Genomic DNA, 17,343 nt, shown 5'->3' on the forward strand with positions numbered 1-17,343 from the left:
TAGTCCGCTGAAAATCACTCCTCCATTTTCTGTTTTTCTTTTTTAAATCACTGCCATTTTTCCAAACTCTCTTCATGTGTTCCTGCAGCTACATCCTTCCAATCCTGCAGGTATGCAGACCCAACACAAGGCTTGTGATGGCTCTGTAACAGCCCAGCTTCATTTTCCGTCCAAGCTTTCATGTGCATATCAAAGCTCTTCATCAAAAAGGAATTATTCCGTCTAGAAAAGATGCGCGTAAAAATACAACAAGGTAGCCCCTCATTGAAATGTGAAGCGTGGAAGGGAGCAATAAGCCAGTGACACGGCCTGGCAGGAAAATAATATTAATGAAGGCCACAGAGAGAGCCGCGTATGAGCATGATGCTGACCCTGTGTCAGTCCACTCTGATTGACCCCACTGGAAGTTGGCTTCAGTCCTATTAACTCACAGCATCCTCAACAACACGTGAGGGGGAGGTGATGCGGTGCAGCCTGCCATTCAAATTAACAGAGTGCTGTTTTCCTTATTTATTCAACTCCAGATCTGCATGACACTGATTTACAATGTGGATCTTATATTTCAACCCAGGCGCCAAAAGAAATGTTGGCATTGTACGTTTATGCAAACCACATAATGTGGATGTTTCTAAACCAAAAATATGTTTCATATCAGCCTCGTATATCACTCGCAGAAATACACAATGCCACATGGTTAACGTTGTAAAACGTTTGACGATAACGTAACGTAACAACGTAACGTAACAACCTAACGTAACAACCAAACGTAACAACAACGTAACGTAACAACGTAACGTAACGGAACAACGGAACAACGGAACAGAACAACGGAACGGAACAACGGAACGGAACAACGGAATGGAACAACGGAACGGAACAACGGAACTAGTATGAATAAACCGCCCCTAGAGGACTTTCTTATGTCCGCTATTATCCGTGGTTTGCCGAAAAGTGCAATGCCAACATTTTTTTCCTGGGGACTGGGCTGTATAATTATACATTATACATTACACTAATTGGTCATGATAACATTGTACTCACCAAATTAATTAGCGAGATCTGGGAACATGGAAACAAAGTCTGACAGGCAAAAAACACAAGCAGTCAGATGATCAGACAGGTTGTAAAACAGTTTAAGGCCCACACACACACTGTGATAACAGTGATCGTACGGGTTCATTGCATGTCAAACATGCAGGATGAGTCTACAAAGATCTTGGTCGAATCACATGTGGTAATAATTTTGAGGCATGTTAGCTTGTACGGTGATTGCCTGGAATATCATAGCGCAACAGTGTGACAGAGACAGAGTTGTAGGGGGGGTTATAGTTCCTCTTTTGCCTTTTTCCTTCCCTGAACACTTTGGACTGGCTTTCATGAAGATCTAGCTAATGAAGTGATGAGGCTCAGGTGTGACAGAGACAGCAGGCGAATGATTGCTGTGAATTGAGTCAGCACGAGAGATGGCAGAGTTTTGAAAGTGCTACACACTACAGTTACACACCTCCAGCTCAGGAGCTTTTCTGAAGACCAGCACTGTTATATTTCGGAGATCCAGCCACCAACTAAACCTGAACTGAAGTAACAAACCAAGACGGAGCTCGCCGCTCACGACAGCAGAGACCCGCGCTGGCGAGGCCTTGTCCGAGGGACCCGCTAACTGCTGGTCCACCACAGGGTTGTAGCGGTATACCGGTATCACCAAAGTAGGTTGTTGCACAAATTAAACTTATGCCTTCATGGTGGCACTAAAGAAAAAGGTAAAGGGATTAGCAAAGTTATTACAATTCATCCCGAGGCGGGCTTGAATGTTTGTACCGAATTATAGCAACCCATCCAATAGCTGTTGAGATATTTCAGTCTGGACCAAAGTGGTGGACCAACAGACATAGCTATTCTTACAGCTAAGCTGCTAGCAGGGCTAAAAATGGTGCCCGACAAAGATGTACACACGTATCTACATGTACTTCATATGTCTATGGCAGCCTCGGCCAGTGTATTCCTCCTCATTTCATGCAGTATTCCCATTGGTTGGTTAGTTGATGTGGGTCACATTGTCTTTTTGGTAGCCAAAAGTCTAAATCGGCCATCGGTTGACATGTTTCCCCAACACATTCTCACTCACACCTCACACCTCGTCAAATACCACAGCTTGGCCAGTGCCCCTCGGCATCGGAGACTGACGCACGGGGTACCCCTCTTGTGTTACTTTTAGACGGACCGGGGACGGCGAGTCAATATACACTCGTTACATGCATAATGTCCTTTCAAAATAAACTTCCGTTTTCACAGGATGTTAGGTTTAGGCAACACAACCACTTAGGAAGGGTTAGGAAACGGTTGTGGTTGACGTTAACTTCACTGCCTAGCAACGCTATTAATACTACGTCACTTGCTCCCACCGTCTATTAACGCCACAGGTGGGTTTACATTGGAGTTAGGCGAAAGCTCGGTTCGTCACATACTGTTGCTAAAGGGTGCCTCCGGAACCATCCATCTTTTTGGATCGACCACCAAATATTTGACCATATTTCTCTCATGACTGTCATCGTCTAGAACAGCACAAATCCCACAGTGTGCAGCATCAGGGCCTTTAGCCAGATTATCTCAACCACATTATTTGGAGGTAAAACTGAAAGTGAGCCTACCTGAAATGTCGTCAATAATTTCTGACTAACGCGTGTTAACCTATCTTGTTTCTTGACCTCTGACTTCTTTTCAGTAATGTTCCCTTTTTAGAGATCTCAGAAATGACTCATGTTCATTCACAGTAAATTTTAACTAAACAGCTTTAGTCTTTTCAACTAGAGACATTTTCCTTTTAATAGCCCACAGATTTATTCTGCCCTAATTCATCAATGTGTTTCTGATGGATTAAATGGATATATGAAGTTGATATAAGCTTTATTAAAGGTTGGCCTGTTACTGACGCATGCTGTAATTGAAGTCCCTTGCTGACAACAGTGACGTAAACAGTCTGGACAACCTGACGTGGAATTCATTTAAATCTTCAATAAAACAGATTCATTCTTCACAACATTACTGTGTCTCAGTATTGAACAGATGCTGTTGGAGGCCACTCCGCTTTATGTCGATGCTTTCATTGTTGTTGCTGTAAAGAACACATTTCTGACTGTCAAGCATAGAATTTTCAGTAAACACACATTATTTTAGCATGAAAATGGGCACAGTTATGGATGAAAACTACTGGCATTAGCATTTGCATTAGCATCAGACACCATATATATTCACAAATATCGTCGCTGTTTTCTGCTTTCACCACCTCATAGCAGCAAAAACACTAATCTCTGACAAGTAGAGCCAACCTCTTTGATTTAATTGCAAGGCCGTGCATTTTTGTCACAACCATTCTGCCTTAATCACAGCAGCGTTGTGTTTCTCTGCCTTTCCTCTTGAGCGCGTGGTGTAGCATGCTAATGAGCTAATGCAGTCCCCACTGTTACTGCAATTAGGAGCGTGTACGGCGGCTAATGTGGGGAAGTGGTGGCTAGCATTAAGGGCTAATGGAAAGAGGTGTCTGCCGGTGTACGAGGCAGGGAGGGACGGTAACGTCTCCAAGATGTACTAACAGAACACACTGTCAGGAGTCAGAAGCCTATCCCAGAATGCATTGCACAGAAGACAGGACATAGCCTAGGCAGCCTTTACTTTAGGAAATGCAAGAACCAAGATTATATGTATATCTTTGTTTCACTCTTTTTGTCTTTTGTACTGTGGTTCCCTCCTCCCTTCCCTTCTCCATCTTCTAAACACATTCCCCCATGACAAACTCCCCCACCCCATCATCCTGCACCCTTTTCCTCTTACCCACCCCACCCCACCCCACCTCATATTTGCTGGTGTAGCATGCCAGTCTATCACAGCAAATGGCTGTTTTTATTTCAATTTCACAAAATTGGATTTTAATGAATTCTGCAATGAATAACCAAGCAAGAAATTATTTTCCAATATCCTCCCATGATATTCCACCATCCCTCTGTATTAGTGGAATTAATACTTGGAGCATGCTGGAGATGCTGCATCAGGTTATGCAGGATTTGATTAGGAGTTTAAAGTTTGCAGCAAATAAGGTGTGGGGGGGGGCACAATACGTTTTATTTTTATTTTTTAATCTAGGAAAAAAATCTCTCAAGCAGAAGCGGGGAATACTAAATCGGCAGAATTTGATTAGCATACTGGGCACACTTTGCCATTTCCTCTCATGTCTTGAAGCACTTTGGAGGACACATGCAGTACGTCTGTCTTTGATGGTGTGGGGGACATCTAACATTTGCAGTGTGTAAAGTTGAACTGAATAGAGAGCTGCTTTTGTTGCCTTTCAATACCTTTTTCCAAAGACATTGCTCCCTGATAGTGCATTGGCCTGGTGTGACATCTAATTTAAAAATAGATTTTTCAACTTGAGTTCTGTCTCCTTTTGGCAAATTTCTATTGTTATAACAAAACGACCCGTTCTCACTCCCAGATCGTCAAACACCGCTGTTTGGTCAGCGGCCCTCGGCATCAGAAACCGACGCAGGGAGGCGCCCTTTAGCGACAGTATGTGACGAACCAGGCTTTCAACTAACTCCAATGTAACAGCTTTATTCAATGGTCGGAGCAAGTGATGTAGTATTAATAGCGTGAGAGTCCGTTCAGGGCGGGACGGGAGGAGGATGGGTCAAACAAACACAGGACTTTCAACCAGGAGACCGCTGTTCATGTCCTGTGTGAAACTAAATGTAACGTTGACCTATTTTGTCACGTGAGCTCTTAGTATCGTCAGCGCCGTGAGTCACGTGAGTCGCTAGTCAGTGTCGAGGTTAACGTCAACCACGACCGTTTCCTAACCCTAACCAAGGAGGGTGAGAAGAAGAGATGTCCCGGGTCATCAGTGCATCATAACTTTGGGGTACAACACATGCGCAGTAAAATCTGATCTGCACTCGCCAAAATTGAGCCAATAGCAACGCACGACCGCAGCTCCAGTTACACTGCGCATGTGTCGTTTCCCAGAGCGCAAGACCATGTCCCAGCCTCTTTCAATAGGCCTTGACCATACCTAAGTGGTTGTGTTGCCTAAACTTAATTTCCTTTGAAAAGGGAAGTTTATTTTGAAAGGACACTATGCATGTAACGAGCGTATATTGACACGCCGTCCCCGGTCCGTCCATAATGCAAGAGGGGTAACCCGTGTGTCGGTCTCCGATGCCGAGGGGCACTGACCAACCGGCGATATTTGATGAGTTGGGAGTGAGAATGTGTTGCACAAAAACATTCACAAGTCCACGGGCCTTTCTCATTTCCCAGTTTGTACATCATCGATTCCTTTCCTCACCTCCTCTCCTCATGTCTTAATCTCGCCAACATGAAATGCGAGCGGAGGAGGCGAGGAAGAGACGCAAAGAGAGAGGAGTCAAGGCAACGGGTATTTAACAAATGAGACATCCTCGCCTCAGAACCGTCATTTTAATGCAACGTCAATTAAATATGACAGATGGCACAGCTGCATCATCTGTCCATTGTTTTCTTACACTGTCAGATGAGCAGAAGAGTGTTTATGGCAAATATATATATATATATATATATATATATTTATATATTTATATGTACCAGTCATGAAGGTTTATTGTGTTTTGTTTGCACCCATCAGACACTACACTCATCCTTACGCTGCATTACTGTATTACCTACCAGATTAATATAACATAACAGACTACACTACTACTGACTAGAGTCAGTGACAGTTTGCAGTCATCATTTTGGCCACATGCTGATTCTGAATATATACATTAACCACAGTAGCGTCCCTTTCAGAGGTTCTAGGCATCCAGCGCCTCTGTTTCGTCTAACTGCTGGAGAAGTAAGTTAGAAAATGCTCAACATACTTCAGTCCAGTAAAAGTACATTTGGGAGACCGTGTTTGTACCAGAACGGAAACCCGACCAGATAAAAACCATGTGTGAAGGCTGTCTTTCCAACATCAGGTATTTAATTAACTACCTCAGGATTTCCAAAAACTCTAGTAATATTTTGATGAGATTTTTCCAAGGACATCTGTGAGCTTAATGAGAAGGAAATTTGGCTGTTTAAGATTACAGACCTTCTAGTATGTTATGCATAACTTTAATATAATTTCAATTTTTGCTCGAGGTTGTTAAAGGGAAGTTTTTTCTTGCTGCATTTGGAAATGTTGGGTCTCTGTAAACTATAGAGTACAGTCTAGACTGCTCTATATTAAAGGTGCCATGAGATAACTTCTGTTGTGATTTGGTGCTATATAAATAAAATTGACTTGACCAGACCAGACAACGTGAGGTGTTTTATTTATTATGAATTTAACTTTTCATGTGGGGCAGTGGCCTCTTATTTTTGTGGCTGGGCAACAAGCAGCACAAGCAACGCTCTGACAGAGCAGGGATGTGAGTGGCTGAGATCAAGTTCATTTATTTACCACAACACCCTCCAATCTATATTCCACTTCAACCAGCTCTTTTGCAGTGTTGCAGCACATACAGGAACCAAGTAAGCAGGTCAAGACACCCAGCACCTACCACTCGGCTGTGGTTGTTAATAGGGCCAAAAATGTGCGATGTATTCTTTCAAAAGTTTCATTACAGCTTGTTTGATTTCGTCACTTAAACCATGTTCATGTGAAGCTTGTAGTAAGATGTGGCATAACGTTAGTCATGTTAGCTAACCAGTAAACACATGGAATTTATTGTCAAGATAACACTGTGTATATACAGTATGTATCAAGCATTGCACTGCAAATTTGAACATAAATCCCAAATTTCATTGCTGGGACTTAAAGATGCCCGTAGCTGCAGAAACACCCACAACAGATGAGTGACATGTGTAATGTGAAAGGTGTCGTAGCCCACAGACAAGAACCAACTCTGCAGTTCCCCTCAGCTCTGTTCAGCTCATTGATCACTGTTTTTAGTCTTTCGGCCACAGCAGCAGCTGTTTTCAGTGAGAAAACTCTGATAAGCTCACTGTACTCTACCTGCTCAGCAGCCAACAGCAGACAGACACAGTTAGAGACTAGCTGTCGAACATATAGTGGAACATTTAGCAGCTAAAGCCTGATATTTGCGGTTGGTAGAGACCAAACCAGATTCATCAGTTGGACACAAACACAACAGCAAATAAATGTTCCTCTGTGTCTGCTGGATCTGTAAATAGTCAACTGTTTGCTGTTAACACATTTGACATAACAGCTTTAATAATAATATGTCAATATTCTGCTGCCTTCAGTGGCCAAAAATCAGTTAAAGGCTCTGTGCCTACAAATATACGATGAGCCAGGCCTGTGCTGAATGCATGCCGGTCAGGGGCACGATGAGAAATGCGTGGCTGTCCCTGCTCTAAGAGCTCATTGGCTCATAGGTTTGAGCAGAAACATGACGTTTTACAGAAACGTTTCGATTTCATCAGATTCATTTTGTATGATGAAGGTTTACTCTGTTAACAGTATGTATTCAGCCAGAGAGGCTCTTCGAATGAGCTCATCATGAAGAACAACATTTAAATAAGGACAGCTTAGTTACATTTAAACTCAATAAATGAATCAATAAAAGTCTGTAAACCTAAAAGACGGATATATATATATATATATATATATATATATATATAATTGCAAAGCATGGGGAACAGGGATAAACAATCATTATAAAGTAATACATGCAGCTAAATATCTGCAGTTATGTGTGTGGGCTTCTACACTGAACATCCAATAGTTGTTGCAATATTTCACATAAAAGTCAGGGGATCACCAAGTCATTAAGATTGATTGTCTCTGACCCATAAATATCTATACAAAATTGTGTGGCAATCCATCCAGTATTTGACAAGATATTACACTTAATATGCACAAAAGAATCAGTAGCTTCTATTTCTAAGCTTCAGTTAAGCTTCAGTAGGCAGACAGGTTTTGGCATCATTGGGCAACAATTCCGTAATAACCTTTCAGCATATTGTAATTCAAGTGTTCTGAGAGAAAACTAGACTTCTGCTCCTCCTCATGGCTTTGTTTTCAGGCTTTAGAACATCTAGTCCGTGACAGGAGACTTTGACCAATCACAGGTCATTACAGAGAGAGAGCGTTCCTATTGGCTGTGCTCCGGCTGGTGGGCGGTGCTTGGTATTTCCTCAACAGATCTCCACATGGTTGCCGGGTCATAAACTTTCTCATTTTACAGCTAAACAGTACACTACAAGATGATTCTGAGAACATCTGAGGAGAGAAATAGGCATTACAGTAACAGAATATTGATTCATATTTGATCAGCGCTGCCTAGTTTGACCGTTTGATCGGAGTTCGTTAGTAATTGACAGCCGGCTCTGTGAAATCTTGCAGATGCCGGAGGACACAGAGGAACATGATTTTTTTTAACATGATGAGTCTCATACACTACTGTCAGGATATAGTGACCGTTTTATAAAAATCACTTTTTTTAATCATATTTGCTCCAATTCACTGCAACTTTAAGACAGAGTGGAATGTCTAAGAAGTCTTAATAGCATCACTGTAGAGAAATTCTGTCCCACAACCGTTGTGACAAAAGTTAAACAAGCAGAACACACATGATAAGTACATAACAAACGTTACGTACCTGATAAGGTAAGTTATGTAATGTATTTGGGTGTTTCTGCAACTATGGGCATTTTTAAGTCCCAGCAATAAAATTTTGGATTTATGTCAAAATTTGCAGTGCAGTGCATGATAAATATATATACAGTGTTATTACACATCCTGACATAAGAAGTAATTACTACATAATGTGATTTAAATAAAGTTCTGAAGCATTTTATGGGTCCAATCACCATTTTTCTTCATGTCCCACAACTGTGGTCTCAATGATGAGCTAATTCATTTATAATATGACATTATTTCAAATGGAATTTTTTCATATACATATTACTTTACACCATATTAAAATGATTTATTTGTTTTTTTTCATCTAAATGTCTCACACTTCTGAATCCTTACCACGACACTGAACAAATACCATAGTAAAAGTTGTATTATTTTTCATTATTAACCTTTCACCTTTTCTTCTCAAGTATTTAATGATTACATTTAAAAAAAAATAACTTAATATTACTGTTGAATTCATGTATATTAAATGCTAAGAGTCATAGCTAATGTAGTAGATCTTGCTAGCTGCCATTTATCTGTAATACTAGCAAAAATGTCATTTCCGCAGCCTGTCAGTAAAGACATGCGATATCTGTCATAAATCACAACATATTTTATATTTTGTTTATGTATGAAGGCTTATGTCTGTGGTTACTGTCTACATTGTTCAGGTCGTAGAGAAAATCCTGAAATCTCCTATTTTTAGAAAATGTTTTTAATTTCAATATTTACAATGATGAACAAAGCTTGATGAAAATGAATTTAAATATCTTGAAAATATTAGAGAAATTAAAAAAGGAAAATGTATAATATTAACATTATTGTAATGTTGCAATAACATATAGCAGATTAAAATCTTACTCACTGTGTGTAATTATGTGGAGCAGTTTGTATGTATTATGTACTGGGATGATGGTTCAAATTAAAATTCAAAGTGGTTGATTTTTTTTATTCAGGAGGGTCAAAAGTGACTGTAGTTGCAGAAACACACACTTATATAACTTACTATCACCTTCCTTAACACCTTGATCTATTACTTGACCTACACAATATCAACATTCTGTTCACAAGCTGGATGACATGAATTGCACAAATGTTATCAGAAGAAAAGGAGTGTAGCTGATTATCGTCTGGTACTTTCCTCATTAGCTGAAATAAAGCAGTTCCAGTATAAGGGGGGGGTGAGGGGGGTGGGGGGCAGCAGCATAAAGCTCTGTGGGAGACCAATCCCCCCGAGAATACAGTGACCTGTGGATGACAGTTGAATCTGGAGGGCTAATTGGCTCTCCACAAAGGAGAGAGCTTGTCGTTTTTTTGTTGTTGTTTTTTTAATTAGGGGGGAGGAAAGTTAAGTTGGGGTAAGTTAAGTTTTCTTTAACAAGCAACCAAAGTGATCATAGCACACAAGTGTTCCTCACTGTTAATTTATTCATATTCAGGCATCTACATAATTTGGAATTTGTTCAGATGGCTGGTGTTCTTCTTTAAAGGGGACATATCATGAAAAACTCCCTTCTTTTCAGTGCTTGTGGTTAAATCAATGCCTCAGTCACTTCCTGCTGGTGCCTGCCTCAGCATCGCCTCCATAGCTGTATGCCCCGTGGCCATGGTTTGCTATGAAGGTAAACATTTCTGTATTAAAGCTTTGTTACAAAATACCATGAGAATGTATCCCTGTTTAATTGATGCTTTCTCCTGAAGTGCCCGGAGGCTTTATGTGTGGTTTTGGTCTGACCAGCTAAGGAGCGGGACCCCACTCAGCACCGTACCTGCTGTAGGTGGTGCAGGTACATTATTAAGGAGCAGCTGGGTTTGACAGCAGGGCTGCTGGGGAGGAGGCTCTGTCAGCTCTGATGCTGGTTAAGCCTGCATCCTCTCTGTTTGCTACCACAGAGGCTCTATCCGGCCATACTGCAAACTCTGCAAACTTTTGGGGTTTCCTTTTTTGGGGATGAAATGAAAACAGAATTGTTTCAAAATCAAGAAAGAACTTTTGTACTCAAAATAGTTTGTGTTTTCTGCTCCAAAAGACACAAAAGTCACAAAGTAAATGAGGTCCTTTCTGACTACAGTTCAGAAAATGCTTCCAGTAACAGAAAGTGAGGAGAAAATAGTTGTCTATTATCCATGTAAAAGAAATAATAAATGTTTATGGTTGTGGTACAAATGATATATTTGAATAGTTCTGTAAAGATTAGTCAATTAATCAACTGATAGAAATTATTTTACTACAATTTTGATAATCAGGTAATCCGTTAAGTTGTTTATCAGTGTCAAGTCAATTTTATTTGTATAGCCAAAAATCACAAATCACAAATTTGCCTCGGGGGGCTTTACAATCTGTACAGGATACGACGGACTCTGTCCTTTACAGTACGACCCTCTCATCGGATAAGGAAAAACTTTACCAAAAAAAAACTTTCAACAGGGAGAAAGTGGAGGAAACCTCAGGAAGAGCAACAGAGGAGACATCCCCCTTCCAGGATGGACAGACGTGCTGTAGATGTTGTGAGTACAGAGTAACAACATAATGAAAATACAACATAGACAATCCATATGACAAACAAATAATACATATAATGTGAACATGTGTGAGAAGGTGGATCCAGGAGGATGTCAAAAAGCTTCCCGGCGTCACCAAACAGATAGAGCCAGAGCAACACAACCTCCTCTCCACGCCAAACAGATAGGGCCTTAGCAACACAACCTCCTCTCCACGCCAGATAGGTAGAGCCAGAACAACACAACCTCCTCTCCACGCCAGATAGGTAGAGCCAGTGCAACACGACCTCCTCTCTATGCCAGATAGATAGAGCCAGAGTAACACGACCACCACTCCATGCCGAATATATAGAGCCAGAGCAACACAACCTCCTCTCCACCATGAAGCTAGAGAGAGGACGATATTTTTTTTTTTTTGGAATTGTTAAAAACCTGGGACCTGGACCTGGACCTGGGTCCTGCAGACTGTCAGTGTCTGTCACGCTATGTCGCCTTGTCCACAGGATGGCGCACGGACATCATCTAAATGGGAAACCTTTTGTCAAATATGACAGTAAGTTATTTGCTGCTTAACATTACGCTAACTTTATTTTGAAATATATATACATATATATATATATATATATGTATATATATATATATGTATATATAAACTGGAAAAACAAAGTTCGGAAACTTGTGTTTGGTCGATTATTTCTCTGTTGTTACAATGCTAATTGGCATTGTATTTTACATGGTTGGAAAGCCTGTTTATTTACCTTCGCAATGATGTCCAACTTGTAAGGATCATGCATTTGTGGGATGAGCAGCACAGCTGATTATGTGGGTAGCGCCCAAGAAAAATTTGCCAAAATGCTCTGCCAATGGTAAACAGTGTATTCTCATAAGGCTACCAGGAAGCCTGCAATGACTACCCTTCACCGTCAGGCCCGTTTGCGTTGGTGTCGACAACACAGACAATGGAACCTAAACATGTGGGGGAATGTCATGTTCAGTGATGAGTCCAGGTCCTGTCTATGTTGGATGGCAGGGTCAAAGTATGGAGACGACGCGGAGAACGCTATGCTGATTGTTGCACTGATGGAGTAACAGCTTTTTGTGGGGGCAGTGTCATGGTGTGGGGCGGCATCTCCCTCACTGGCAAAACAAGGCTTGTCATCATGGAAGGCCATCTCAATGCAGGGAGATATCGGGATGAGATTCTGCAGCCAGTGGCGATCCCATATCTCCACAATCTGGCACCTAACTTCATCCTCCAAGAAACAACGCTCGCCCCCACAGAGCCAGGGTTATCACAGACTACCTCCACAATGTGGGAGTAGAGAGAATGGAACGGCCTGCCAAGAGTCCAGTTACCATTGACGGAGCATTTTGGCAAATTTTTCTTGGGCGCTACCCACATAATCAGCTTTGCTGCTCATCCCACAAATGCATGATCCATACAAGTTGGACATCATTTCAAAGGTAAATAAACAGGCTTTCCAACCATGTAAAATACAATGACCATTAGCATTGTAACAACAGAGAAATAATCCACCAAACACCAGTTTCCGAACTTTGTTTTTCCAGTATATATATATATATATATATATATATATGTATATATATTAAGCCTGTATTATTTACCTTGGTGTTCTTCATTGAGGGAATAGAAAGTTGAATGTCTTCCTCTGAGTACATCTTTGTTTTAAGTCCAACAGGTGATTTCATAAATTAAAAAACACACAAAATGATGACTGTTTATGAATTTATGTTGGAAGAGTCATGATAGCCTGAAATGGTGGTAAATACAATCAAACCAATCAAAAGGTGGCATTCATCCTCCTGATTGAAAGCCAAAGGATTAATTACAGAGTCCGAGTAAGACAGAGAGAAGACTGATGTCCAAACACAGCGGCAGACGGAGTGAAGGCAGAGTTAACTGAGCAGTGATGGAGGAAGGCTAAAAGAGATGGAGTGCTGGATGAAATAGAAGCAGACAGCTCGGACGAAGCCGAGAGCTTCATCACACACATCTCCTCGGGGACGTAATCAGTCCTTCTCCAATTTGGCACTCGCCGCTTATCGCACTACCGGGAGCCGTGACCCACCGACTTTTTACGGTGTGGTCGACTGGCAAATGGAGAGATAGGCCCGTCTGCCTGCCAATGTCTTTTAATGAGCGTGCCGATAAACAGTGAGGAGGAAGACCGGAGCTGAGGCCCTTTATAATTACTTCTCCAATGATCACCCTATTTCACCCTGTATACCAGATCAATATTACAAGACATGGCCTTGATGACTTACAAAGTCACTTAATCTCACTTGATACTGCCTTCACTGAGCGAGGATGGAAGGAGGCCTTTTATACAGGGAGGAGTGGCTGAAGGGGCAGGGGGGGATGTTAGTCAAGTGCAGTAAAAGAAGAACACAATAAAAAAAAAAAGCTAATGGAGAACACAGAGTGAAGAGCATGTTAATTCAAGACCAGACCAGAGATAATAGATCATTTTGAACATTGCAAGGCATTTGCAGTGAACCATATATACTATATTCATATATACATAAGGGCTGTCAATCGATTAAAATATTTAAGCTGACCCGCCAGATGGTGTGCTAAACAGAACCATTTGACAAACTGTCATAGGAAACTGTTTGGAAAAGTGCCGGTGATTGGATGAACTGTCTGTCAATCAAACTCTTGCCGAAGCCAGTTGGGAGTAGAGCAAAAACATGTTTACAGCCTTCAGTGGCGTTCTTTGCTCTTCTTTCAATGAAGAAATCCTCTCCAGTTCTGATAGAACTACGTTAACCTCTTCAGGAGCCGCCACTGTTGTTTAGAACGAACAGTCGCCTCTCCGTATCGTCTCACACACCTAAACTAGCTGCCAGTAGCTCCTCACAGGACAATGATTGGCCCGTGCACTGGCTGACCCGACACAAACACATTACTACCCTAATTTCCCCTGATAATGCTTCACTGTGAACAACAAATCTGTGTTGTAATCAACAGGAAGAGAGTTAGTAACGTTACCTGTTAGCAGCCGGTGGGCAGTACTGTCCTGTTTGGATAAATAACGGAGATACTAACTTTAAAGGGACTGTTTGTAACTTTTTAAGCGTATAAATGTACCGGGTCGAGATCCCATGCGCGCTTGCATGTGGCTGGAGTCGCTCCTCCTCTGCCTGCTTGCCTTCACTAACACACCGCGCGCATTCTCGCTGTCTCGCTCCATCTCTAGACGTGAACGTGCTCTCACTCCACACTGCAGAAGAGTTAGTAGCTCTGAGAATATCTAGTGAATGTTCAGTGGACGTTTGTGCAGAAATAACTGCTGCAGCTCCTCCAGACCAACAGAGGTTTCCCATGTCTTGTGAAGTGACGGGGCTCCGCAGAGAGAAATGTTATCGTCTCCGACCGGGAGCCGGTGTCTCCCTGCGGGCGCAGTCGGGAGGCAATAACGTTTCTCTTCCTGCTTCAGCCCCGGAGGCTGAAGCATGAAAAGCCAACACTAGGATCAGCATTGATTCATGGAGAGACCTTCGTCTGGTCAGCTAACATTACTGCCAAGCAGCTTAAATATAGAGTGATATTGTGGTTTTAGCTGACGTGTGTCGCTTCACTGTTTTGAGCAATGCTCGTTCATGTCTATTTAGAGCGAGCAAGCGCGAGCCCGACGCTGACTTTCGTTGACTTAACTACAGGTGTCGCTGTTAACAAGCATTTCTGAAAGTTACAAATAGTCCCTTTAACGTTAAAAACGAGTATTGGGCGAAGGTAAATTCTAACGTTATCATGATGTGTTCAAATGTGCTCTCGTAAAATGTTGTTTTTGGTGAGAAACTTGAATAAATCCAGTTCTTTGAAGGAGATGTTTTCACAGCAAAATAAAATAAATAGAGCGAGAATTACGACCTTCCTAACACTAGCTCTAAGCAGCTTATAATACATCATTAAAACTACTAATGCCAAGATATATATTAAAGAGTAAATATTTAAATAATCATTTGAATTATATTTTTCCGCAAATAACCACTAAAGATGACAATAGCAAAGTACAGTACTGTGGACAGTACCCTCCCAGCCCCGAAAAATAGGGCTCCCCAGAAGTTATAGTGAAATTCGAACTCTGGAATTTACCATGCATACAGTGTTTTTTACCTCCGCCAAGGCCGAACACCTAGGAAGGAGGTTTGTTGTTTTGATGGTGTGTTGGTTTGATGGTTTGTTGGTTTGTTGGTTTGTTGGTTTGTTGGTTTGTTTGTTTGTTTGTCCGTTAGCAGGATTACTCCAAAAGTCTGGTATGGATTTGAATACCATTTTTTGGAGGGGTGTGGCACACTGAACAATCCATTCGATTTTGGTGGCGATCAGGATCATGATCCGGATTCAGGAATAATTGTAAGGATTCGGATCAATCTGAGCATTATAACCACAGGGTATAACACATGTGCAGTGTATCTGATGACGCGTTGATGACGCGTGACCCCGCCTTCTTCTGAGAGCAGAGAGATACTTGTGTGTGTGCTGGAGCTGCTGGCTGTCCGCGGTGAGAAAGAACAAAGCGGTAGCTGACGGGATGAGAGACAACGTAGTGTAATGTTATACAGACATAACAAGGCTGCTGAATGAGAGAGGCATCCGCCGATACGTTACATGGAAACACACCGTGTTAATAACAAGCCGACCACCTCACGGTACCGCCAGCTGTGGGCTGTGATCTGTTTTTAAAGTCAGGCGTTGGCGGAGGTCTGCGCTCTCTGAGTGCAATTCTAGTTTATGTAATATATCGAACATTGAATGACACCAGATCTAAAATATTATTCCTTCATTTAGCGCAGAGATTTCAAAAGTGGCAGATAGAATTTCTGAGTGACAGACAAAAAAAAATACTTGTCTGCTACAGTGGCAGGAAGTGAAAAAAGTAAATTTCAGACCTTGTTGATATGTCTGATTGGACAGAATTCTGAGGCAAAATACTCTATAAACGCCAAAGTATGTGTTTGTGAAGTGTTTGATGTAATTTAGTAGAAAACAATGTATGAACATTTGAAGAGTCAGAACTGTTCTTTGTTATGTTAACAACAGTGATGTCAGTTAGATTTGGTGAGATCAGAGCTATGGAATATTAAATCATCCACCTCAGGTCAGAATAACACACTACAGGTTATGAACTTCTTTTTAAAATACAAAAATGTGAAGTTATCGTATCGGTATCAGCCATGAGAAGAAGGTAATTATCAGTTATTGTATTGGCTGAAAGAAATCCATATCGTGCATCCCTACAAAAATAATGTTCATAAAATGTACCTGATTTTACTACTGCTGTCTCCTACCAAAGAAAACAACAACACATCTTTGCAAACAGAAATGCTGTAGCTACAGTATGTGTTTATTTGCATAAAGAGCGGAGAAATGAGATCTGATCACAAGTGGTCACTCATGTGAAGACACACTCTAATGCCAGGTGTGGACTGAGGGGGTTAGAGCTGTCCACTCGTCATCAGATCGTCCAAGACGTATGTCTAATGCCAGGTCTGAACAGGGCACTTGACATGTTAAAGGTGTTCTGGAGATGGGCTCCGTGTACAATCATACATCTCTTTCTACACCACATATCATCCAGAGAGGGCTTTATAAAACAGTGAATACGCAGCACACACCTCCAAACAAGTAGAGCTCACCTCATGGAGAGCAGCTCTGCTCCGGCAGCGGTCCTAGGTACAGTAATTAGACAGCGAACAATACCTGTAGTGTTAGACAAGGCCTAACATACTGTATACCTCCCCTACACACCACACCACTATTCATTAATGTACTGTATTTTCTTTTTTTCATATTCCAATTTGTTGTCACTATGACCCCTATTCTCTGCCTATGCATGCATGATGAGCGGCGCATTCACCCGGTGTCCATTCACATCACCGTTAGCCATTGTTTCTGCTCAAGCAGAAAGCGCTTGTCTGGCGAGCACTAATTACAACCTTGATTAGGAGGAGAAGCAATGAAAGAAATAGAGCTCTCAGTAAGAGACAGGAGCGGTAACCTCAATCCCCTCCCACTCCCCCCCGCCTCTTTGTTTGGCGGGACCAAGACACTCATGGTGACTTAGGTGTATGTGGGAGTGTGTGTGACACAGAAAGCAAGCATTTCCGTATGTCTGCCTGTCTATTAACATACTGTGTTTCTCCAGTACTAATATCATCTGTGCAGAGTG

The sequence above is a fragment of the Sebastes umbrosus genome, chromosome 21 (assembly GCF_015220745.1).
Source record: "Sebastes umbrosus isolate fSebUmb1 chromosome 21, fSebUmb1.pri, whole genome shotgun sequence".
Classification (NCBI taxonomy): Eukaryota; Metazoa; Chordata; class Actinopteri; order Perciformes; family Sebastidae; genus Sebastes; species Sebastes umbrosus.